The 27,143-nt window shown below is 41.2% G+C and overlaps 1 long non-coding RNA gene across 1 annotated transcript in view; it reads left to right on the top strand.

Annotated features, from left to right (window-relative positions):
• Positions 1 to 25,229, top strand: part of LOC139749679 (uncharacterized) — a 450,989-nt gene extending 425,760 nt beyond the window's left edge. The window contains exon 4 of the long non-coding RNA XR_011713011.1: positions 25,188 to 25,229. This is a non-coding gene — a long non-coding RNA (uncharacterized lncRNA). The remainder of the gene's footprint in view (positions 1 to 25,187) is intronic.
• The last annotated feature ends 1,914 nt before the right edge of the window (positions 25,230 to 27,143 follow it).

Below are 27,143 nucleotides of genomic sequence, written 5' to 3'. Positions count from 1 at the left end.
ATATCCTCCTTACTTACGGAAGAGGTGTATATGTTATGTGAGAAGTGCAGCTGGTTGTGATGTCAGGGAAGAGGAAATGAAAAGCTCTGACCCCTGTAAGGATGGTCACAGTCGGTATAGTCATCGTTAAACAAAAGGTCGGGAGAGAATTTCTTATTGTCATCCCCTCTCTCTCTCTCTCTCTCTCTCTCTCTCTCTCTCTCTCTCTCTCTCTCTCTCTCTCTCTCTCTCTCTCTCTCTCTCTCTCTCTCTCTCTCTCTCTTCCTTTCCCTCTCCCTTTCCCTCTCCCTTTCCCTCTCTCCCCCTCCCCTCTCCCCCTCTCCTCTCCCCCTCCCTCTCTCCCCCCTCTCTCTCTCTCTCTCTCTCTCTCTCTCTCTCTCTCTCTCTCTCTCTCTCTCTCTCTCTCCGTACCCATCAGCAGCTGCAGTACCGAAGCTAAAGCGAAAAACACGCTAAGGTATTTCATATGTCGCCCAGATACCTCTGCCTTAAGAATGCAAACTATTCGCTTCCACAATGGGAAACTTCGCTCCATTTCTTTTATTTTCTTCGCCGACAGGATATGTGGGTCTGCGGTAAGCGTTTTCCCGAAGTTAAGTTCATAATATCGGCATGGTTTAACCTGGTAAACACATTCCTTATTCGTGAATTTCTGTTTTCGTGTGTGTGTGTGTGTGTGTGTGTGTGTGTGTGTTTGTATGCAGTCTGTTATGGATGAGAGGGCTTGGGAAGGGGGTCAGTTGTTGTTTGCTGATGATACATCGCTGGTGGCTGATTCGGGTGAGAAATTGCAGAAGCTGGTGACTGAGTTTGGTAAAGTGTGTGAAAGAAGAAAGCATAGAGTAGATGTGAATAAGAGCAAGGTTATTAGGCACAGTAGGGTTGAGGGACAAGTCAATTGGGAGGTAAGTTTGAATGGAGAAAAACTGGAGGAAGTGAAGTGTTTTAGATATCTGGGAGTGGATCTGGCAGCGGATGGAACGATGGTAGTGGAAGTGAGTCACAGGGTGGGGAAGGGGGCGAAGGTTCTGGGAGCATTGAAGAATGTGTGGAAAGCAAAAATGGGTATGTTTGAAGAAATAGTGGTTCCAACAATGTTATATGGTTACGAGGCGTGGGCTATAGATAGGGTTGTGCGGAGGAGGGTGGATGAGTTGGAAACGAGATGTTTGAGGACAATATGTGGTTTGAGGTGGTTTGATCGAGTAAGTAATGAAAGGGTAAGAGAGATGTGTGGTAATAAAAAGTTTGTGGTTGAGGAAGCAGAAGAGGGTGTATTGAAATGGTTTGGTCACATGGAGAGAATGAACGAGGAAAGATTGACGAAGAGGATATATGTGTCAGAGGTGGAGGGAACGAGGAGGTGTGGGACACCAAATTGGAGGTAGAAGGATGGAGTGAAAAATGCATTGAGCGATCGGGGCCTGAACATGCAGGAGGGTGAAATGCGTGCACTTGGAACGATATGGTATACCGGGGTCGACGTGCTGTCAGTGGATTGAACCAGGGCATGTGAAGCGTCTGAAATAAACCATGGAAAGTTTTATGGGACCTGGATGTGGAGAGGGAGCTGTGGTTTTGGTGCATTATACATGACGGTTAGAGAGTGAGTGTGAGCGAATGTGGCCTTTGTTGTCTTTTTCTAGCGCTACCTTGCGCGCATGCGGGGGAAGGGGGTTGTCATTTCATGAATGGCGGGTTGGCGACGGGAATGAATTAAGGCAGCAGGTATGAATTATGTACATGTGTATATATGTATAAGTCTGAGTATATATATATATATATATATATTTTTTTTTTTTTAAACTTCGCCATTTCCCGCGTTAGCGAGGTAGCGTTAAGAACAGAGGACTGGGCCTTTGTGGAATATCCTCACCTGGCCCCCCTCTGTTCCTTCTTTTGGAAAATTAAAAAGAAACGAGAGGGGAGGATTTCCAGCGTCCCGCTCCCTTCCCTTTTAGTCGCCTTCTACGACACGCAGGGAATACGTGGGAAGTACTCTTAATCCCCTATCCCCAGGGATAATATATATATATATATATATATATATATATATATATATATATATATATATATATATATATATATATACATATATATATATATATATATATATATATATATACACGTTGAAATGTATAGGTATGTATACGTGCGTGTGTGGACGTGTATGTATATAAATGTGTATGTGGGTGGGTTAGGCCATTTTTTCGTCTGTTTCCTTGCGCTACTTCGCTAACGCGGGAGACTGCGACAAAGTATAATAAATATTTATTCATTATACTTAACGCTGTTTTCCGCGTCAGCGAGGTAGCGCAAGGAAACAGCGAATACTGCCCACGTTTTCCCTTTGTGTCGTAAAAGGCGACTAAGAGGGGTGGGAGTGAGTGTATACTTTCCATAAGAAGAAACAGAGCAAGGAGCCAAGAGAGGAATTTTTCCTGTATGGTCTATCTTCTGTTCACGACGCTAACTGGCACATGCGGGAAATGGCGAGCGTATATGAAAAAAATAGATATCTGTACAGTTGGAAAGTAAACCAGTAGCAAAATTGATCAGTGAATTTCATGCCCATTCATCAGCGTGGTATATATGGCCGACGATAGAATTGATACTTTACTCAGATTCAAACATGAAGTTCCGGATGAATTACAGATATATCTCATATAATGATACGCATGTGACCGCTGCCAGGCATTATGTATTGGTAAAACTAAAAGACATGAGACACCTCGGGTATTTGAACACTTCGGTCGCTCGGAGCGAACGTGTGGCCTAATCACCAAACCATCTTGTCGGTTATAAGGAATCACTCGCGGGATAACAATTACACTCGGTCATCGTCCATGTCTTTTCATCACTGAGCAGGGATATGTGGTAGCGGGACATGGTAGCGAGTATTATATGCTAACGGATATAAGCCTTCCATTGGTACACAATGAGGGTTCAGTGATTGCTCATAAGCAGTGATTCGCACTTTAAGAGAATCGCCGTTGGTCAGTACATTCAGTGACTCGTCGTGGTCTTGCCACCACCAGTACCCACGGCTTCTAAGAAGTTCATACATAGTTCATAGTACCTCCAGTGTCTTCTACTGTTCAGGCGTCAATAGTGGCAGTCAGTGCTCCGAGTGGTAATGGTGTCGTAAATAATGATCAGGATATTCTAATGTCTCCCTGACTCCCATCTCAACGGAGGCTCAGACGGTAATGTCGAAGCCAGTATTGATCCATACGTCACAATACGACCAGTGTCTGACACACTGACCTCCTTGCCAACATCGGGTCACACAACGCTCCCAAACCCTTTGTGACCTAGACTCTTCTATTAGCAGATCAGTGATTCACAGAGTGTTGCACACCAAGACCATTGGCTGCTCTTACTAATGTGCAGTTTTAGAGCTGCTTCGTATACTGCTCAGAACACTACCCCAGTGGCTGGCACAGTGATTATAACACCGTTGGTGCAGAGGTGGTAGGGGGGAAAAAAGGGGGCTTTGATAGCGGTCGCCAAACCAGGTTCACAAATCTTTTACATGGTGTTTAAATGATTGCTCGTGACTCGCTCAATGTTTAAAAAGGATAAGAAGTTCATAAAACGCTTCCCGTGTCAATAGTGCCCAACATTGTGCTCACCATTTACCAGTGATTCAAACGTTCTGTCATCCCATCATCAACAGTAGCTTTGATGAGCGAGGATTTTATGCTGTGGCTCAAACGGTCATAAAAATGCTGCTTGTACTTACGAAGAACGTATTGCAACGCTATTAGCTCCCGAAGTATCAGGCTGTTCACAAGATCTGATGTCTGTTTAAAAAAGAGAGTCGCATTCAGTTAGGTTGATAACGTTCACACATTTCGCGCATTCGCTCAGTCCATCATGGAGTGACCTGTATACAAGCCCCAGGCCTCATCAGGAGGAACCTTGCAGTGTGCAGTTCGTATGTAGAGAGAATGTGGATTACAAAAGATGCATAAAAGCTGTCAACTTAACGCGCGATTTTACATGATCATTACAAAATATAATATACTTACAGGTATTCATCTCTCCTAACATCAGGAAGTATGTTCCAATTTATGCTAAGATGTCCATACTTTTTAAAACCTCCCTCTGTAGTATATAAATCTTCATGCACCATCTGTAAGTTGCTCGTATTGAGAAGTTTTCTTGGAGATTTTTTTCCCACGTGTGCACGAATAATCGTGAAAGGTTGTCATTCAGATCAGGTAATTAATTGAATAAGCTCATTACCTCCAGACTGAGAAAGCATTTAGAGTCGTTTGGACACACTGTGCAATTCCGTCACTTCAAAGTTCTGGACTCTGCCTGGAATTATGATTAGAGGTCTGTTCCTGAGAGGCAGAAAGCAGAGCGAAGTAATTATTTATCCTCTATAATCATTTTCATTACGTTAGCAGTAATTACTTAGTTACCGTTTTCGTTTCGTCATGGTAATCGACCAGTGAGCGGGTAGTCAATAGACTTGGTTTGATTTGGTTCAAATTTCAGGTCTTGGATTTCTTATCTTATTCTTTGTTTTATCCCCAGAGTTCTCATTCCGTTTGTTATTATTTGCATACGATGTAAAAGTGTTTTAGGGTGATTAACATTGTGTCATATTATTGTGCTTTATATTTTGCCATCCTTTTACATGCAAATTGCAATTAGCAAGTTTCCTGATGAAAAGTTTAATGATGTGGAATGAGCTAATGCCCATGTTTAAACGTTTGGTTTTTGTCAGAGGGATGAGATTAATAGAGGTGTTCGCATCCACAAGATATATATATATATATATATATATATATATATATATATATATATATATATATAAGAGCAAGGTTATTAGGTACAGTAGGGTTGAGGGTCAAGTCAATTGGGAGGTGAGTTTGAATGGAGAAAAACTGGAGGAAGTGAAGTGTTTTAGATATCTGGGAGTGGATCTGGCAGCGGATGGAACCATGGAAGCGGAAGTGGATCATAGGGTGGGGGAGGGGGCGAAAATTCTGGGAGCCTTGAAGAATGTGTGGAAGTCGAGAACATTATCTCGGAAAGCAAAAATGGGTATGTTTGAAGGAATAGTGGTTCCAACAATGTTGTATGGGTGCGAGGCGTGGGCTATGGATAGAGTGGTGCGCAGGAGGATGGATGTGCTGGAAATGAGATGTTTGAGGACAATGTGAGGTGTGAGGTGGTTTGATCGAGTAAGTAACGTAAGGGTAAGAGAGATGTGTGGAAATAAAAAGAGCGTGGTTGAGAGAGCAGAAGAGGGTGTTTTGAAATGGTTTGGGCACATGGAGAGAATGAGTGAGGAAAGATTGACCAAGAGGATATATGTGTCGGAGGTGGAGGGAACGAGGAGAAGAGGGAGACCAAATTGGAGGTGGAAAGATGGAGTGAAGAAGATTTTGTGTGATCGGGGCCTGAACATGCAGGAGGGTGAAAGGAGGGCAAGGAATAGAGTGAATTGGAGCGATGTGGTATACCGGGGTTGACGTGCTGTCAGTAGATTGAATCAGGGCATGTGAAGCGTCTGGGGTAAACCATGGAAAGCTGTGTAGGTATGTATATTTGCGTGTGTGGACGTATGTATATACATGTGTATGGGGGTGGGTTGGGCCATTTCTTTCGTCTGTTTCCTTGCGCTACCTCGCAAACGCGGGAGACAGCGACAAAGCAAAAAAAAAAAAAAAAAAAATAATATATATATATATATATATATATATATATATATATATATGTGTGTGCGTGTGTGTGTATGTGTGTGTGTGTGTGTGTGTGTGTGTGTGTGTGTGATCAACGTGTTTTTCTTTATCATGGGAACAATAATCTTTCCTTTTTCTGACGTTAATTAACATTCTTTTTCCCTCTCGTCGTCTCCGTGTCGTCTCACGTCCAGACAAAAGGGGTTTGCTCTCATTACTCGGATACCCAAGGTCTGCTGCAGAAGGAATCACATATCTTGAAAAATTCGCATCTAAAAATGATTTTCTCGATCCGATCTCATATTGTGAATTGCCATCCTAACAAGAGATCTCCTTTGTGCCACCTCAACCAATTTTCTTCGGAAGACTCTAAGAGGCATTCACATCCATTTTCTGCCCTATAAAACCCCACATATCTACAATAGGTTCTGAACCTCTTCATCGTCGTGTGTCATTCACGCTCTTCGTTCTTTTGTCATGGAAAACAAATTATTGCAAATTATTTATTGAAGTGTTTGTAATACGCTTGTCGCAGCGTGATATCAGATGGTGTGAGACGTAGCAAAGGGAAATGGACGAGATACTTGGCAAAAGTAGGTAATGATGGTCAGGTGAAGAACAGAGAGAGAGAGAGAGAGAGAGAGAGAGAGAGAGAGAGAGAGAGAGAGAGGGTATTTATCTTGGAGATATTCAGGTTAGCGACATCCCGTCTTGGGCTGTTTCGTGGCATGAGATGCCACGTAGACCAGCCAACCAGCCAGCCATCCCTACCCTCTTTAATACCTACGTTGAATACCGAGAGCGAGGTGGTCGTACGCCTACAGCGTCTCACGCTGTGGTGAACCTCACACTTGCCTCTGCGTCCATCGTCAGGCCGCCATCTCTCTCTCTCTCTCTCTCTCTCTCTCTCTCTCTCTCTCTCTCTCTCTCTCTCTCTCTCTCTCTCTCAACGCACACGCGCTCGCCAAGGGAAGACATGCAGCAGTATTCTGTGTCTTCTGACTTTGGTAGCGTCAATTTTTTTATTCAAACTCTACCCACCCACCCTCTCCCGAGCATTCTGAGCAATAACTTTCATTTCAAATGATTACAAAAATGAATAAGCCTTACGAAATCATCAGTTTATTGGGGACCACAACTTCTGTCTTTTACCGAGTTTCCCCTTCCCCCACCGCAAAGAGCTATTCTGCATTTTTTTTTTTTTTTAAGCTTTCGTCAGTCGATGAACTTTGGAATACATTAAGAAAGTTATTATCTTCGGCATGAAACAAGCAAATGATCTATATATGAATATCTTAGCAAGCACGCTTCTAAGGTAAAAAAAAAGGAAAAAAGTTTCGTTCGAACAAAAGTTTCAAAAAAAAAGTCACAAACTAATAACGTTCAAACATCTATGTTTTGACCAGAACTTTGATTTAAAGGTTCTATAACGGAAAATGGTAACAACTAAAAGTAAAGATATTTAGAAATTTTATGTACTGTACTTTTGTCATTCAGGCAAACGTTTATAATCCATTTCGTAGTTTGTGGTCAAAGAGGAAAATGTTATTAGTGAACTAACAGTGTGGTATGCATAAGAAAGTAATCGATAGACTTAACACTTTATCATGGTCTCAACTCTTTATGTATCTCCCTGTAGTGAGCTTAAATGCATCGAATAATTGTTGTTAGGTGGCAGTACAAGTACCTATATATCTATCTACCTTTCTCTTATCATCATGTAACAAGTTGCCAGTTCCATAAGGAGGATCATGCATATACAACCTTCATAGTATAAATCTGCTTTGCACATTACCAGTAGCGTCCGTCTCGATAGATAATCGTGGTTAGAGAGAGAGACGGAGACTCTGAGATGTGTCCATTGTTATCTGAAGTCTGTAACTATAAGATAACCATCTTTTCTGTATCAACAAGACAACTAGTGATCAATCTAGCAGAGAAGTTTAATCTATGTTCTTTCCATACTGTTTAGTTATTTTGTATCAACAAGACATACTAGTGATCAATCTAGCAGAGAAGTTTAATCTATGTTCTCTCCATATACTGTTTAGTTATTATGGAATGATATGTCATTTTGAACGTAAATGATGTTAAAACACCATTTACACATCAGGTACCTTTAAGATGGGCAGAGGGGAAAGAATCCCATCAACTAGTTTAGCTGAGGTATTGAGTGGAAGAGAAAGTCTTAGGCTGTTTCTCTCCCCTTTTCAATATCTTGACCACATCAGAATGGGCTAAAGTAACAGATTATAACAGCCTTTCATCCGCTAGATCGAAGTTCATATATTTATCGTGTCTGAGGATACAGCAACCTCAAATTCGTTCAAAATAGTTTCAGTTTATAATCTGTAAGGATACCATAAATGTATGAAAAAATCTTTGAAACAAATTCATTGTATTTTCAATATTTAGATTAAACTTATTATGGGATAGTAAATGTGATGCTGTAATTATACAAAAGAGGTTCGTTACGTATTACGTATTTCACTTTACAGATTCGACAGTTACAGTCGATGGGATATTTATAATGCACTTTGGACATTATTTGATCCGTTTTGCGAAGAAATTAACTTTACTCATTGAACAGGAAAATGTTTACTTTCAGAATCTGTAATTCCTCTAAAAAAAGTTACCGATATATTAAGCAAATTGCCTTAATACGTTATCTGTCCTGAATGTTGCAACAAATTGCCCTGATTTATCAAGGGAGAGTTAGATGAATAATCTTGTCATGAGGACCTAGACCGAGGAACTTGTGATGCGAAACTTGGAATGCGTCGCCAGTTTTGTTGTGTTCATGAAAAGGTCTTTTCTGATACTTACGAAAATTCTAACGTGGTCAAGCAGAAAGTTATAATGATAAATCAATATTACAGTAGGGACATAGGCTATTCCCCACACCACAAACCTGACTTGTAACCCTCATTGTCATCTTGATAGCATTATTATTTTGCATAGTGCTGTTTGCTGAGTTAGAGATTTGGTCAATCTCTCCACTGTATGAAAAAATGGAGACATGCGAAAGAAATCTGTACGAAAAATTATCCTGACGCAGCTGTGAATGATAAGCCAGCTATACAACATGTCCCAACCTACACCACCAAAGAAACTTGGTGTGAGTGTTACTGCCTCCCTGACGTATTCTTTAAACCACAATACCTCTTCGGTCTCACATTGGATGTTCGTCCTCAGGTGTATGTCTGTTTTATCTCTGCAATACAGATGATTGCGTGTTTATGTTAGATAGTTAAGATGTGCTCCCTGTGTATTATACTCCTCCCTGTACCATAGAGGTGTCATTATCTTAGATTAGGTCACGCGTCTTTCTGATATCATCCTGCGTACTTTTATCATGCGCACGTTTATCATGCGGGTGTCGTTCTTGCAGATCATCCTGCGTACGTACCTTCTTTAAGACCATTACACTCCGGGTCATACCTCTGTCATACCTCTCACTTGTATCATGCAAAGGGTCAGTCTCACAGGTCACACTCCTCATTTTGCCCCCTGTCAGCGCCTCCCTTTCCAGGTGCCATTCCTCCGGGTCAGGTCCCTGCTTTAGCCTCTGTCTGCCATGTTCCCTTTTTACTGTATTGTTACTCCACTAAGGTCATGCCGGCCGCCCTTGTCGCCCCTCTCACCCAAACCCGTCTGCAAGCCTCATTCTCCCCAGGTCACTCCACATTAACTGCCCCTCCCCCTCTCTCATTCCTCCAATCCTCAATAAACAGATGTCATGCCTCTCCATCTGGTTATTACCGTTGCCTCTTTCACGCCTGCCACCATTACCATATAAGTGTTATCTCCCACGCCCTTGCTGCCTCTGTTGACCATTCTCGGCGGCGGGGATAATGGCACATATCTTCCCGGTTATCATTTCTGCTAATTTTCTGTAGGGAAAAAATATATTTCGAGCCGCTGTAAGGTCACGGTAGAGTAAACACATGGTTGCCGTAGTGTTGCGTGAATCCACATAACTTGAAGTTGATCTCAGGGAGAGAGAGATAGCCATTCATCTGAGTTGGCTTTCCATTCAGATATGACCTGAAAGGACACGAGGTGGACCATCACAAAAATGTCTTTGTGCGCCCAACGACCCTTTAAAAGCTTCAGGGCTGGAAGGGAACATAAAGGAAAGCGGCCAGTCCCTTATACCATTTACAAAAAGACTTCACCAGACAAATAAATTCAACAGTGCTTTTTTTCTGTTTTCTTTTAATCATTTCTCTACAACGTTCAACGTTTTAGCATTTCCACACATGTACTTTTCCTCCCACTAGACTTGTAGCTCTGGATATATGTGCTCACTACTTTGAGTATCTTACTATTCTTTGAATCTATCTCTTTCTCACTCTTATATAATATATATATATATATATATATATATATATATATATATATATATATATATATATATATATATATATAAATCACCTTTCGCGAGGCTGCATCATTGAAAGTATAGTCTCGTCAAAGAACTTCTCAGTCAAAAGGAGTCTGCATTTCCATGCAATTGGAAGTAGCGCGAGCTGAGTTGAAGAAGCCCTCAGAAATATCTTAGGTAACACCAGGACTTTCAAAATCTGATGGGCTACACCATTTTTTTTCCGGTTAGTGAAACAATGATATATATAGAATATTCTATTCTTTAGACTATATATAGAGGTCGCTTAAGGGACGAATATGAGTTGCATACGACTCCATAGTTAATATAAGTATACAACGAAGACATCCTTTCGAGCATCTTCAATCCAGCTTTTTGATAGAATTTGGGCATCAGCACCGTGGGTGTCATCAAACCCTTTTTCTCTCGACGGAGAAACCCGACCTTTTTTTGGTAGTGTGACGAGGTTCGAAACCCCAAACACGTTTACCTTTAATGCCAATAACTATCGGTTTCAGGCCTTGGATGAGGTTGACGACGAAGATCACGAAGTAATGCTCGTCGGTGACTCTATGATCCGAGCACAACTGGAGGAATTCTGGGCCAGGAACCCTTCGCGCCGTAAACGTTTTTGCATTTTCCAAGGGCCAGGGTAGATGATGCTGCTGACGAGAAAGACGAGGTTTACGGCGGCACTAACAATAATACGCAGCTCTTGTGGAAAAGACCCGTCCCCTTCCGTATGTACCTTCCCAAATACGTCTCAGTTTTATCTAATGATAATATGTTAATGATCGGAGTAATCACAAAAATAACTTAGTCATTGACAACAGCGTTTTAAAAAGATGATATGTTTGTCTTTCCCTGGTGAGAGCAGCGACTGGTGGTGTCTTACTCTTTGTTATTAAAGCTCATTTGAATCCCGTAATAAATTTGAGCTAATGTAGCCGCTCAGAATATCGACTTCATTTTTGTAGTAATTGAAAATAAACTTAGTAAGAAAACAATGGGACTAGTGTATAGGTCCCCACTCACAGACACCTGAGGTACACGAAATATTATATGATCAGTTAGGAGACATTTATAAAGAACAAAATCCTATCATAGTAGGAGATTTCATCATACCGGTATCTAAATGGGAAGAACCTCTTTCCAGTAGCTCCGGGCGTGGAATCTACCTAGATTTGCTTCATGGTGCCCTAACCCACTTAATCGAGAAACCTACTTACGACGAAAATAGATTTACTTCCAGCCACCACAAGGAACTCGTTAATGTTGTTGAGATTGGAGAAAAGGTTGATAAAAATAATGTTGGTTAACACGATAGTCGTGGAAAAAAATACCCGGTTTTTAACGTGAACAGTTTTATGCTCTTCGCATTGCTTTTGACCGTCAAACCTAGGATAACACGGTCAATCAATATGACATGAACGTAGCTTGGAAAAACTTCTGTTCAACCTCCAAAGCAGCAGAGGCAACGTAAGTGACACTGCGCCTGTTTCTAAAACAAAGCCAGGGTAATGGAACGGTGATATAGAAGAGTTCCTGTTTTCTAAGAAAGTAGGTCATAAGAAGCTCAGAGAATCAAATAGCCAAATTGATAGACCATGCTATTTAAATTTGCGTAAGGAAATTAAGGGGTTAGATGACAAAGTAAACGTCAGTATGAAGCGTATATTGCTGAAAATGGTAATAGAAACCTTAAGGAGTTTTACAGTTATGTTAGAAGCAAGAGTCATTACCCAGTCAATAGGTCCTTTGATGACGGACAATGGTGCTTTGCTTCAAGACAATGAAGCCATGTCTGAAATATCAGATGACTTTTCTGCCTCTGTATTTACGATTGAAGACACAACCCTTGTCTCGAACCCAGTTTCATTGATAAGAGAGAGGAACGTTCTTCAACATATTGGCATAACATCCTTAGACATATTTTCAGCAGTATTTGGAATTAAAGTAAATAAAACGGCAGGCCCTGAAACGTTTTACCCGAGAACAATGAAAGATGCAAACAATGAGAGACGTAAGCCCTCGACTGCCCTTTTCATGAAAAGATGAGTCACTTGATGCAGGAAAAGTTCCAGCTGAATGAAAGTTTGCTGATGTAATATCGATGTTCAAAAAGGTAATAAGTCACTACCCGGAAATTATCGTCTTATTAGCTTAACATCTGTAGTTGAAAAACTTATTGAAACCAACTTTCGAGACAGAATTGTAAACCATTCAGAGGATCCCGACTTAATAAACGATTTTTAGCTTGGTTTTCGACAAAGTCGCTGATGTCAGACAAATCTGCCTGATTTCTATTGATATAATCAACAAGTATGACGAAAGTGATGCAGTGGATGTTATCTATCTAGATTTTCATAAAGCGTTCGATAAGGTTCCGCATCGAAGATTACGAGCAAAATTTGAGTCACATGGCACTATTGGGGTTGGACTTGAGTGCATAGGAAACTGGCTTACTGGCCGTGATGATATGTGCCACACGATAATGCTTCGTCTTGTACGTGACACAGAAGCTGATGCCTTTGTTACAGCCGTACCTCTGCACAAGACAGGCAGATACGAATATTGGTTAATCACTTGGCCTAAGAAAAAAAGTGTCAGACAAACAACATTACCAATTTCTATTATAACGTTTGTATCGTGACAAAATAATCAAGTGGTTTTACATCGTACCTTCCCCCTGTGTGTTACATTCCACACCAGAAAAAAAGTATTATTTCATAAACAGTGTACCGTACTGTCATTAAATCATACCTGCTTACGTTGCATTCATTGATGTCATATCATCTAGTTGAGTACTTTATTTTTTTTTTTAGCCTTGGTAATAAAAAGTATCCAATTCCAAGGGAAAATGCCATGTAGCTCTGATTTTAATGCATACATAGTGTCACATAATTGTCTTATATAATTTCTGATCCGGTTGGGATCACAGGTTATAAGTTGTGGTGGTGGTGAGTGTGTCTCTTCAAGTGGATTGAGCAGAGGCAAGTAAGCGTTTGGTATCCTCACTAGGGTAGGGTCGCATTGTGGGAAGTAAAGATCCTGAGATGTGTTGAATCGATGGTTATAGTCACGTATGGATTGGATGATATCTACAGCGTAGACGGGAAAGTGTGACAAGTCTCTCTCTCTCTCTCTCTCTCTCTCTCTCTCTCTCTCTCTCTCTCTCTCTCTCTCTCTCTCTCTCTCTCTCTCTAGGGACTGTGGTGCTTAAGACAGAACTTGGGGAGCGTGTGGTGCTTGTCTAGATCATTGAGTGGGTGTTGGTTTCGTCAGTGTTATGTTTGCTGTTGGCGGGTGGGAGGGATGTGTGAGTAGATTAGGCTGCCGCAGTATGAGGCAGGGGGTAAGCTTATTATGTGTCTAACTGGGAGTTAGGTGGTGGATAGACATGTAATGGTCTGTGTGCAAAGAATATATATATATATATATATATATATATATATATATATATATATATATATATATATATATATATATATATATATATATATATATATATATATATTTTTTTTTTTTTTTTTTTTTTTTTTTTTTTCATACATCTTCGCTCCTTCCCGCGCCCGCGACGTAGCGCTTAGAACAGAGGACTGAGCTTCAGAGGGAATATCCTCACTTGGCTCCCTTCTCTGTTCCTTCTTTGGAAAATTGAAAGCGAGAGGGAAGGATTTCCAGCCCTCCGTTCCCTTACCCTTTTCGTCGCCTTCTACGACACGCAGGGAATACATGGGAAGTATTCTTTCTCCCCTATCCCCAGGGATAATATATATATATATATATATATATATATATATATATATATATATATATATATATATGCAAGAGTTTTGGAAAGAGGGGCAAGTATGAAGTCTGTTGGGGATGAGAGAGCTTGGGAAGTGAGTCAGTTGTTGTTCGCTGATGATACAGCGCTGGTGATTGACTCATGTGAGAAACTGCAGAAGCTGGTGACTGAGTTTGGTAAAGTGTGTGAAAGAAGAAAGTTAAGAGTAAATGTGAATAAGAGCAAGGTTATTAGGTACAGTAGGGTTGAGGGTCAAGTCAATTGGGAGGTGAGTTTAAATGGATAAAAACTGGAGGAAGTGAAGTGTTTTAGATATCTGGGAGTGGATCTGGCAGCGGATGGAACCATGGAAGCGGAAGTGGATCATAGGGTGGGGGAGGGGGCGAAAATTCTGGGAGCCTTGAAGAATGTGTGGAAGTCGAGAACATTATCTCGGAAAGCAAAAATGGGTATGTTTGAAGGAATAGTGGTTCCAACAATGTTGTATGGTTGCGAGGCGTGGGCTATGGATAGAGTTGTGCGCAGGAGGATGGATGTGCTGGAAATGAGATGTTTGAGGACAATGTGTGGTGTGAGGTGGTTTGATCGAGTAAGTAACGTAACGGTAAGAGAGATGTGTGGAAATAAAAAGAGCGTGGTTGAGAGAGCATAGGAGGGTGTTTTGAAATGGTTTGGGCACATGGAGAGAATGAGTGAGGAAAGATTGACCAAGAGGATATATGTGTCGGAGGTGGAGGGAACGAGGAGAAGAGGGAGACCAAATTGGAGGTGGAAAGATGGAGTGAAAAAGATTTTGTGTGATCGGGGCCTGAACATGCAGGAGGGTGAAAGGAGGGCAAGGAATAGAGTGAATTGGAGCGATGTGGTATACCGGGGTTGACGTGCTGTCAGTGGATTGAATCAGGGCATGTGAAGCGTCTGGGGTAAACCATGGAAAGCTGTGTAGGTATGTATATTTGCGTGTGTGGACGTATGTATATACATGTGTATGGGGGGGGGGGGGTGGGGCCATTTCTTTCGTCTGTTTCCTTGCGCTACCTCGCAAACGCGGGAGACAGCGACAAAGCAAAAAAAAAAAAAAATATATATATATATATATATATATATATATATATATATATATATATATATATATATATATATATATATATGACATTTTGTTGAGTACGCTTTGCATCATCATCATCATCATGGCTGGGAGCATTGTGAAGGATCTCTCTTGCACGGAAATTCGTATTTTTGTTTTGCTGTTTAACCCAACTGCTGGAGGCAGTCGTGTCCGCAGCTTTGTTTACCGATGCATTTCCCTTTTTCATTCATATTTACTCTTTTCATATACGATATCCACATGTTTTTCCTCCTCAGGTAGCTGGTTTCCTCTTTTCATTTGATTCCTGTGTGTCACGTTCATTACCAGCCAACATTAATATGCTCATACACGCACGCACGCACGCACGCACGCACGCAGCACACACACACACACACACACACACACACACACACACACACACACACACACACACACAAGAGAAAGCGGCTGAAGTTTAAGAGGAAGTTGCAGGAGTGTTAAAGAGGGTAGGTGAGAGTTGTGGTGAGCCAGTATCTGTAAAATTTAGGGAGAATAAGATATATTTCGAAGGAGGTTACTAACCTGCAGACAACAAGAGAACAGATGGAAGCATCGAGGAAGCGGACGAAAGGGGAAGGGATAAACGGTAGTGATGAAGTGAGGAGATGGCGTGAGAATTTTGGGAGACCGTCGAACGCGTTCTATAATAGTGTGGCAGATGTAAGGCGTTTGCGATGTGAGAGAATTATGGAAAGTGGTTTAGTGAAGAAAGAATTGGTGGCGAATGCCTTACGTAAGATGAAATGTGCTAAAGCAGCTGGAGAGGCTGCTACTGCATACAAATTCAATAAGAAGAGGGGTTGGCTGTGTATTGATTGGTTGGTAAGGATATTTGGTAAACATGCGATTGGTCTTGGACAATCGCATGTTTACCAAATGGCGTCCTAGCTTCGTCTGTTCGATGTATATCAACTGACTGTTATATTCTCTCTTGTGTCTCCCCTGATGATGTGATTATTACACGAAAGTGCACTTGGGAACTTATCGTGTTTCATTTTCCCCGTGGACTCATAGGAATATCTTGATCACGCGCAAAATTGTGATCCTTTCCAATATATATATATATATATATATATATATATATATATATATATATATATATATATATATATATATATATATATATATATATATCCCTGTGTTTCTATTTTTCTTTTATCACCTTCGTATCCTGTGTTCAGTGCCTCTCCCAAAGGTTGACCTGGTTATTGCTTCAGACTTGCTTTGTCTTGTAAGTGGCAGAGCCTCCCCTCCTCGTCTGGTCCTCCAGCCATACTCATTCCTCGTTCAAGGGCCGCACACTCCTCTCCCAGTCTCTAATTACTGCCGCGTTGAGCTTAATTTTTCATCTCGCTGCAGCTCCTCTGTTAAGCTTGCCGGTGCTTGGCGTGAAGAAAATTCGCTGCTGCAAGTGTTATTGCATTATGATCCCACCAATCCTGTTTGCTTGTCTCGTCTCATTATTCATTTTTTTTTTTTTCCCCCAGACTTCTGGGACTGGGAGAAATGGCACTACTTGTTTTCTATCCTGCAGTATCAAAATGAAATATGTTTTCCCGGGGGATGAATGACTTCAGGGAACCCATTTTTTCATTTTTTTTTTTTTGTCATTTCTTTAATGAACTTAGCGGTCATCGAGTTGTACATGATTACGGCTAAAAAAGAATGAATATACGTTGTCATATTCAGGGCATGTGTTCATTGTTCATCCTGCTTTAACCTGTCTAATATTAGTCTTTACGTTCGTACTAATATTTGGTCTTGGACATTACGAATATTACGTACGTTTTGTCGACGGTTATGATATAGTGATAATCCAGTAATGATTTTCCAAGTTTGTTGGTATATTTCGGTATTTTCTTAGTGTATCGTAGTGCCGTTTTCACAGTGCGCCACTGACGTCACTGTTACGTATTGCTGTTGTAATGTTTATCATACGCAGGCTTATGTTTAGAACAGCAAACTGCTCTTGTTACTACAACAGTCACTTCCATCCATATGGATACTTTTGTTGTTAACAAATACACTACTAATGACACAAGAGAGGATTTTGCTATTCCAATCTAGTGTTACTAACATGGTATGCAGTTTATGTCATTACGATGTTCGCTTATGTTACGAAAATGCTGCACTGGATCATGGCAAACGCTGCGCCCATATACTTCATTGGTGTTGTTAATACTACTACTGTTACGGTGTTCCTGGGAACATGCCGTGCTCCTTGTCATGCCACAGAAGGCCTCTGTTGTAACCATACTAGATGACACAGACCATTACTGACAGCTCATGTCTTCCACCGTGCCCATCCTATCATGATGTAAGGAAGTGTAATGAGTATTTTACAAAGTGGTTGTGTTTCCACAAACGGGGAATAAGGATTTTCTTCCCTAAACGTTTAAGTCTTAAGTTTGGTAAGGCTAGGATAGGTCTAGCTACCGTATGTATCATAGTTTATGGAAGATCATCCCACACGTGTGATACGTCCTGTTTGCAGATAGTGCGGTGTCAATCGCACGGAGCAATATCCACTGCCGTTTTCTTCATTGTCTCCAGAAACTTCAAACGTTTCTTCTCATTTACTGCCATTAAGGGCTCATCGGCTTCATCAGTATGATAATTTTTCGTAGGCGTTTGAAGAAGATTCGGCCGTGAAAAATCTAAACTGTGAAGTGTCAGAGTAACTGACACATGAGAGTGGCTTACATTGAGGAGACTAGAAAGACTAGTGCCGGGAGTTGGGTAGTAACGTCTGCTCATGAGGCTCATCAGTCTTCCACGAACTCCGAACTCTCCTCGTGACTTCTACGTCCTTCGTCATCAATTTTCGATATTGAAGTCTTGCTATATATATATATATATATATATATATATATATATATATATATATATATATATATATATATATATATATGAAGGTTAAAATCATACTTCACCTCTCTCTTTCTAATGCATTAAGTATAATCCAGAGCACCCTTCTCCACAACCAGGTCCAACAGACCATTTTTTGGTTTTCTCTGACCGATCCATTAGCCCTGGTTTTGACCACTGACAGCATGTCTTACCCTGTAACCCACATTGCTCCAATTTGCTCTGTCCCATGTCTGGCTCCCACCCCACTACACATTCAGGCCCCGAGCCATCAAAGCGTCGTTCACACCATCCTTCCATCTCCTCTTTGGTTTTCCATTTTCATTGTTCCTTTCACTCCTGCTATGTATGCCTTCTTCGTCATCTTTTTCTCTGTCATCTCTCCTTATATCCAAACCATTCCAGCAGACCCTATTCAGCTCTCTCCTTCATACTCCTCATGATACCACACCTCTCTCTCACCCTATCATTGTACATTCGATCAACCCTCCTCACTGCACATATTGGCTTCACACATATCATTTCTAACATATGCTTCCTGTCGTTTATGTTTTTGTCTAAGGCTCACGCTACGCATCCGTACAGCACCGACGGGACTACTGTGCCATCAAACACGCCCAACCTCGCCCTTCAAGACCCGTCTTTCCTCACAGTCCTCAATGTGCTCAAGACTTTCACCCCCTTACCCACCTTATGGCTCAACTTCAGCTTCCTTGGGTTATTTGCTGCCAGATCCACTCCCAAGTAACTAACACACTCCACTCCCTATAAGTTTTCTTCATTCAAACTCACACTTCAAGTAGTATATATATATATATATATATATATATATATATATATATATATATATATATATATATATAATATATATATATATATATATATACACACACACACACACACTACTACATAAGTTGAAGGAAGTACAGCGACTTTCCGCTATAAACCGAGTTCAAGACAAAGCAAGACTGTTGGGCGTAATCCTGACCTGATTTGACTTTAACGAGAGTTTCACTCAACTTCAAACTCAAGAAGCCCTCAACAGAACGCTTGAAGTTAGTATCCAGTCGAACTTGAGCTCAAGTCTGAATAAAATACGTTTTAAGTCGCCAAGTAGTTCCCGTACGCTGGCTGCCCGCTCTTGCTCCTCGGAACATATTTGAAGCCATGTTCTCCGGGTGATCATGTCTCTCGACCAAATAATTCTTTCGTATTTTGTCTCCCATGTGTGTCCTACACTGCTATTATCTCAGGGTTTTCGAATTTCTGTAACGGTTTGGTTTACCCATTCTTAACTTTATGTTTGCTGTATGGAATATACAACTTCCATATTACTCATACTCGCATTCAAGTCTCTCATCACATCTAATCAAATTCCTTGCTTCAAAACTACTGACACACTCACACAGCTCCTCCCAATACCCTTGAACTTCATGTTAGTTTTTCATCCCAGTTCAATGTTAAAGTTAAGATAATTCTACCCCTCACCCCCTTTGCAACACACACACACACACACACACACACACACACACACACACACACACACACACACACACACACGTATCTTCATCAGGTAGCATTTAGAATGATGAACTCAGGTCAGTCATAATCTTATACTCAGCTTTTGAATAGATGCTGCAAGTAGTATCATCAGCGGGTTATTGATGTAGGGAGTAAGACATACATCAATTGGTGATGATCTTCACTGATTGCAGTAATCATTAGTTACTTTCAAAGTCACCACCTGACTTTCATGTTAATTTTCGGTGGTAAGTTTCTAAACGGCTATGAATAACATTGGATTAAATCCTGTACTGTTATGATGAATCCTATATAAAGATTATTTTATTGGTTAGAAGTTTTGCTGATACTCCCTCACCCAAACTCTCATTTACCTATCCACCTAAATTCTAGCGAAAAGAAAGAATATTTTCCGCGTATGTCCCGTGTGTCGTACAAAGCGACTAAAAGGAGCGGGAGCAGGAGGTTGGAAAATCTTTTCTCCTTGTATATCTGTTTTCAAAAGCAGGAGCAGAAAAAGGGCCTAAGCAAAGAGTACTCATCGAACTGAAAGGCTTGAGCGGGGGTGTCTGAATGTTCGCGCATGTAACCGGGATGAGGAGAAGGGAGAGAAAGGTAGTATGTTTAAGAAATGGAACCTATATGTTGTAGCTTTGAGTGAAAAAAAGCTCAAGAGGAAGGAGAAGGAATGCCCTGAGAATGTCTTTGGGGGTAAAGTGAGGGTGAGAGCTAAGGAAGGGGGTAACACTTCTGCTGAAGGATTAGTTGTGAGAGAGAGAGAGAGAGAGAGAGAGAGAGAGAGAGAGAGAGAGAGAGAGAGAGAGAGAGAGAGAGAGAGAGGAAGTGAGCGTCAGACTGATGTGGATAAAACTGAGATTGGATTATATAATGTCGGTGGGTCATAACGTGTCTGTACACATAGAAATGAGAGGAGTAAAGAGGAGAGGCGAGTGCCTTGAATGGAGTTAAGTGAGTGTGTCAGCAATTTTAATGGGTGGAATGGATTATTAGTAATGGTTGATTTACATGCGGGATAGGGGATAATGTGGCCGGCGATTGTTTAACTGGGGAGCTTAGAGTACCAAGTAATGCGAATGAAAATCTTCAGTAGTTTGTGGATTTTCTTTTTTCTGCAAAAAGTACTGGTGATTGAGAATACCTGGCTTAGAAAGAAAGACGTATCTGGGTGTATGTGGGTGAATAAGGTAGATGATAATACATTATTCATCCTTGCACTGGTTGATAGGCTCGCAAAAGAGAGGCTCTTGCATGTATACAAATGAGCCGAGAGGGACAGTTGAAGGGATGTCTGATCAATACTTGGTGGAGGCGTGGATTAGTTGGTAGAGGCTTTAGGGAAAGAAGAAATGATATGGATGGGAAGGAAGGGGTGGTGAAAGTGAGTGACTTGAAGGAAAAGGTTGCGTAAAAATATACCGGGAGAGACTTGAATGTAGAATGAGAACAGGTGAGTACAGATAAAGCTGGGAGTGGATGAAGAATAGGAGGCATTTAGGGAAGCATTGCAGAAATGTGCGAGATAAGTGTGTGGCATGCGAGAAATAAAATGTGGGCATGTGAGAAAGGGAAGAGGGCATTGAAATGAAGTTAAGATGCTTGTGAAATAGAAAAGAGAGGTGTATGGGGTTACCTGAAGGAAAGGAGTGCAAGTTATCTGGATATATATATGAAAAAGTGGTAGGAGGTCGAGAAGAAGGCGCAGAGGCTGAGAGAGCAGATGAGACCTGAGTGAATATCAGCAAACTTAGAGGAAAATAAAATCTTTTGTAATTAGGTTAACAGTGCAAAAAAGAACAATAGAACAAATGGGAGCACAATGAAGGGAGCAAATGAAGGAGCGGTAACAGGGAGAGATCAGGTGAAGAGGAGTTGGAGTGAGCGTTTTGAAGTACTCTTGAATACGTTTGATGATAGTGTTGCAGATGTGAGGTGTTTTGGACGTGGTGGTGTGCTAAGTGAGTCAGGACAAGTGGAATCGTTAAAAGAGAAGAGGTGGCGTAAACCTTGCTTAAGGTGAAGTTGGCAAGGTGGATGGTATTGCAGTTGAAGTCCTTAAGAAATAGGGTCATTGTGCTGTTGTCTGGTTGGTTAGGATTTTCATTGTATTTATGTATCGTGGTAAGGTGCCAGAGAATTTGCGGAATGTCTGAAAACCGCCATTATGCAAAGGTAACGGGGACAAAAATGAATATTCAGATTTCAAAGATGAAACTTTGTTGAGTGAACCTGGTGAGTTAAATGGGAGACATGATTTAAAGAGTGATGGCATGCTCAAATGATCAGACTGGGGAGAAAATATGGGGTTTCAGGGTTGTATTGAAGAATGTGTGTGAGAAGTACTTAGAGAAACATATGGATCTGGAGAGAGCATATTCATTCTTTACAAAGATGCTATGTGGAAGCTTTTACGAATGTATATAGGTATGGGAGGAGAGATCCTGAAAACAGTGGAGTTCTCAACAAGACTGTAAGGTGTGTGTACGAGTAGGAAGGTAGGAGCTTGAGCCGTTCCAGGAGAAGGTTGGTTCTGCGGCAGGGGTGTATGATGTTACCATGGCTGTTCAGTTTGTTTATGGATGGGGAAATGAATGCGAGGGTTTTGGAGAGTAGGGCAGGTCTGCAATCTGTCAGGGGTCGGTGAACCAGGCAGCTGAGTCGTTTGCTGATGATGCTACGCCGGTTGTAGGTTTGAGTAAGAAACTGCAAAAACTGGCTTCTGAGTTTGGGAGAGTGTGTGAAGGGAGAGTTAAAGGTAAACAAAAATAAAGATAATGTTGTTAGGTTTAGCAGTGGAGAAAGTGAGGTTATCTAGAGTGTGAGTTTGAAAGGAGAGAGCTTGGAGAATGTGGAAAGCGTTAAGTAAATGGGAGTAGACATGGCAGGGAATGGAACCATGGAAGGCCTGAGTGCACTGAAGAATGATTAGCTATTCTACATTCAGTCTCTCTCTTTACCAAGCTCACTCACTCTTCTCACAAACCTCTTTACCAAGCTCACTCACTTTCAATCCTTTTCACACTTATATCATTTCCTCTTTTCCTAAAGCCTTCACCCTCGCTTCCACCAGGTAATGTTTAAAGTCACACCAGCTACCCCTCGTAACACATTTACACGCCTGTCAGTTAGTACATCTAACAATGCCCCCTTTCCATCTTTCCTACTCATCCAAGGATACTTATGTATGTCCCTCTCTTTTAACCAGGAATTCTCAAACACCAGTTCTCTCTCAACATCCAAGCCCACAAGCTGTTTACCATTCTTATCCACATCACCCGGTACGCCATGTCCCCCAGTTAATCCCTCAACTGCCACATTACTCATTCTCGCATCCCAGTCACCCATCGCTTGTACTCTTTCCCTCACGTCAGTACTGCTGATATCCTCACTCAGTTTCTCATAAAACACTCGTCTGTCCTCTTAAATATCCTCATTACCAGGTGCATAAATACTGATAATCATCATACACTTCTTGTCGTTCATTTCTCCTCTGCTCTGATGCTGGGATGAGTGAAGGTCACACGATGTTCTGAGATCACAAATCCATGCACATGTTTGCACTGCTGTGTACGAAAACAAGCACATGTAACTTACAAATTCCAATCTCAAGGCTGAGGAAAAAACTAATACCTCAATGCTCCCCACTGAGTAGCGAGGGTAGGAGCAACATATGTGTCAAATTCCCTTAATGATATGTCCTAAAACAAGCCAGAAATACCGAGTGATACTTTGAAGCAGTTCATCTACATGCAAATGGATACTTTAGGATATAGTATGCTAAAAGGGTGTTTTTTCTCCTTTTAGCTAAAAACGATTTGAATCTCTTTAGCTAAAAGAAACATGTTATGGGAACCGCCCTGACATCATGGGAACCGCTCTTAGGGCTAATAATCCAATCAAACTGTAGAGTGGGTGATTCAGGGAAGCTTTTAAGTTATCGCGTGATCACGCTCTTATATTCTATGGTAACCAATTGCTGCTGGCCATCGTCTTAGTCAGGGTCGTCTTGACCTAACAAATGTGCCAACTCTGAGGGGAATGAATGTATAAATTTCACTTGTAATAAGAAAAAATTAGTTTGATATATCTTTATGAGAGAGAGAGAGAGAGAGAGAGAGAGAGAGAGAGAGAGAGAGAGAGAGAGAGAGAGAGAGAGAGAGAGAGAGAGAGAGAGAAGCTATCATCATAGATTTCTCATTCTCTGATGTCCTCCAGTTGTTTTTTTTTTTTTTTTTTTCTGTGCTCGACCGCGGACGATCAGTGCATGCATCACGGTCAGCAATGCTGACCGCTACACGTAGCGGTTAGTATAATATCATACTGTCCCATGTTGCCTCATCTACGCCATTAGTAGAAAACTATGGAAACGTAACGCAACCTTAACACACTCCTGCACCAATACGAGATCACGTACTTGTTCTTCTGTTCATTGTCACAAAAACCATTTCCTTTATCACACTTCTGAACATGATTCGATAGTCTTTCAGCTCTTGAACATCATTCAATAGTATTTTATATTCATCAGAGCACAGGGGCTCTCCAGGCTTACCGACCTACCCAGAACTGGCTCATCGTCAGCAAACACCTACTCATGAGTACGCTGTACGTTGGCTCATGACACATGTAGTCTGAACATTTGTTGAATGAAATATAAATAGTAAATTCTGCCTTTTGAGTTCCAGACTGTGAAAAGAATCTTTTTGAGACAGAACGGGGAAAATTTTTGGCAAGAGATCCGGACTCTTTAACGCAATGGTTTTGAGATAAACCAGAGGAAATGTCTTGTGTGTTCAAGTGAATTACGAGCAGTTAACTCGCCATAGGATCATGTAACCTGAGGCACTCCCTCAGAATCATTTTTTTACAGAGTATTTTACCGAGCGTGAACTTGTGTTTAACCTATTTGTAATTACCTATGTGTACTGTACGGATATGAAATTTTACACTTGTGAGGCTCCCTTCTCTTGAACATAGAGTGTATTCGCGCGCGTGTGATCTCCTTCAACGTCATGAGTTCTGGAAAGTATTTTTCTTAATTGTTCTTGCTGACACATGACTGTCACGGAACATCCCCTTCACATCCAAGCTATAAGTCTTCTGTTAACGACATTTTTTTTGCCTTGTATGACAATGTTTTATCATCTTCAGTCGCCAGAAAGGTTATCAATATTCACAACAGGCAATCTTTTTCTGTAAGTTTATATTTAGTCTTTGACAAAAGGTCTTTTTGTCTTTGTACGTTTCAGACCTTGTCGGTAAACTATAAGTCTGCTTAGCGTATTTCTAGCTTGAGTACTGATGGTTGAGGAAAATTATTCATATGTCAAGCTGCCTGCGCGATGTGTATTAACCCACTCGCTACACCTGGCGCTAAGCGGAGTGGAGGAGCATTTCCAAAAGGAACATTTTAGTCGTATTAAATCATACATGAGCTGACCTGGCGCCTGCTGAACACAGTGCTCTTCCCTCCGAGATCTTTTTTAAGTGTATTTGTTTACAACTGACTGTCAGTACAGATATGGCATAGTAATTTTCTGTAGAAATTATGAGATTTTTTTTTTCGTCTCATGAATTTCATATATCGCTAATTTCTTCAAAAATGCGCCATTACGTTATCCTCTGGCTGTCGTAAAGGATGATATCCACCCTCAAAGCTTGATAGCCGGCTAAAGCTTACTGTGTCACCAATCTTACTACATATACCCACTTCATGGGTACTTACCCACACTTCTCACAGTCAGTAATATTTTTTTTCTTTTTCTTTACCAGGAATCCAACGAGGGGAAGACAAGGTTCATCAGGAGAGGTAAGTGGATAATTTACGTTTCTCTCTCTCTCTCTCTCTCTCTCTCTCTCTCTCTCTCTCTCTCTCTCTCTCTCTCTCTCTCTCTCTCTCTCTCTCTCTCTCTCTCAACATACAAGGTAAGTGTGCATCATATTTGAAACTGTTCCATGCCGAATTCCGCTGTAGTAGAGTTGAGGGCTTCAAAGATGAAGTCATTGTGAGTAACTTTACCATGGCGGCTGATTGTGCTTTTGACTAACCATATTCTAACATTGTTGTGGTGGGTGTGGGTGGTGTCAAGTGCCATCGTGTAAGGATGTGTCGGGGGACAGTGTCAAATGGTTTGTTGTTCTCCCTTGTCGTGGGCACTGTGAGGGAGGAGGGTCTGTGGTTGGTTGAAGTCGTCCAAGATGTATTATCTAAGGTCAGTGTGCAGTGTAGCGGTTGAGTGTCTGTGCCTAAAGTCTTATTGCGTGGAGGAGGTTGAGAGATTTCTTTGATTTTGTTGTGGATCAGTTTTTCATAGAGTTTGGGTGCTGAAGACAAATATGAGAAGATGAGGAGTTGGGTGGTTTTAGGACTGGTATTCTGTTAGAAAGTTTCCAGATATTAGGTACTTTGTGGTGTAGCCAAGAATATTTGAAGATATCTGTAAGTGCTTGGACTGCAAGTGGAACAAAGTGTTTTAGGCGAAAGTTTGATGTATTGTCAGGGCCACAGCTGTAGCAAGAGAGTTCTTTAAGGTTTTAGATGCATTGCGGTTGTCAACGGGTGTCAAGTAGGGCTAGGCAGTTGTGTCTGGATGAATTTTATGTGGGTGTATCATTGACTTTCAGCTTTACGGATGGAAGTTGGTTTGTGGCTGATTTCTGGGAGTGTTTCATGAGTGGGTATGTGTCTCTTTTGGTGGGTAGAAGGGACGTCATTGGAATGGATCAGAAGCGCCTCATGAGTGGGGGACTTCTTTAACGTACACCTGAGTAGGTTGCTATTGGATCTTGTGGTTTACTGTGTTGAGGAAGAAGTGCCAGTTTGCACTTCTCCTTTCAGTGATTAAGTTAGTGATGATGATATTTAATGTTCTATCGAAAACTCCTCACTACTCTCCTCTCTCCTTTGACGGATCTGTAATTTCAACTCTTTGACTCGGTGAACATACTTTGGTATTACCATAACACTCACACTACCTTGGAAACCCCTCGTTACGGAAATAACTGCGTTTGCCTGTAAGCAATGGAGAGTCCTGTTTAGGTATCGAAGTGTGTTTTCCTCTTACCAGTTGTTTCATTTATATAAAGCAATGATCCGTCCATGTATGCAGTGCTGCTTTCACTTCTGGGGCGGTTTTAGCTCTGCATCCTGAGTTAACAGAGTTAAGTCGAAAGCGATCCGACTTATTAACTCTCCGAGGCTAACCTCAAAACTTGACCCGTTTGCCCTACGCCAGAATGTTAGTTTACTCTCACCCCTTCTATACCTATCACTTGGTTTTTGCTCCCGAGAGCTGGCTGCTTGTGTGCCCTCACCATTAGCTAAACCAAGCGATACTTGGCAAGCTTCTGCGTCACTTGATTACTGTGTGGCCGCTGGCAACTCAAGGGTGGGCCGTTTTAATAACTGTTTCTTTCCCTTTACCTAGAATCTTTTGAATTCCCTTACCCTCTCATATCTTTCTCAGTAAATATGACCTGGCGCTTTGAAAAAGACAGGTTTTGATTCCTCAAAATGTGAATATTTAAAAGTCATTCTAAACCCTCAACGCACACAAACCAACATGAAAACATTGAAAGATTAGAGTTACAAAATATCCTCCACCCTACATTAAGTGTTACTTTAGAAGTATTGATATATCCTCCATCTTATTTTGATACTGGTAATCTTAGTGCATGTTGATAATTAAAACCTTTATGGCTAAAACTTTGGTGTATATTCTGTAAATT

The sequence above is a fragment of the Panulirus ornatus genome, chromosome 8 (genome assembly GCF_036320965.1).
Source record: "Panulirus ornatus isolate Po-2019 chromosome 8, ASM3632096v1, whole genome shotgun sequence".
In the NCBI taxonomy this organism is placed as follows: domain Eukaryota; kingdom Metazoa; phylum Arthropoda; class Malacostraca; order Decapoda; family Palinuridae; genus Panulirus; species Panulirus ornatus.
Note: the sequence above shows the minus strand (reverse complement) of the source record. Positions and strands in the feature narration are given on the sequence as shown.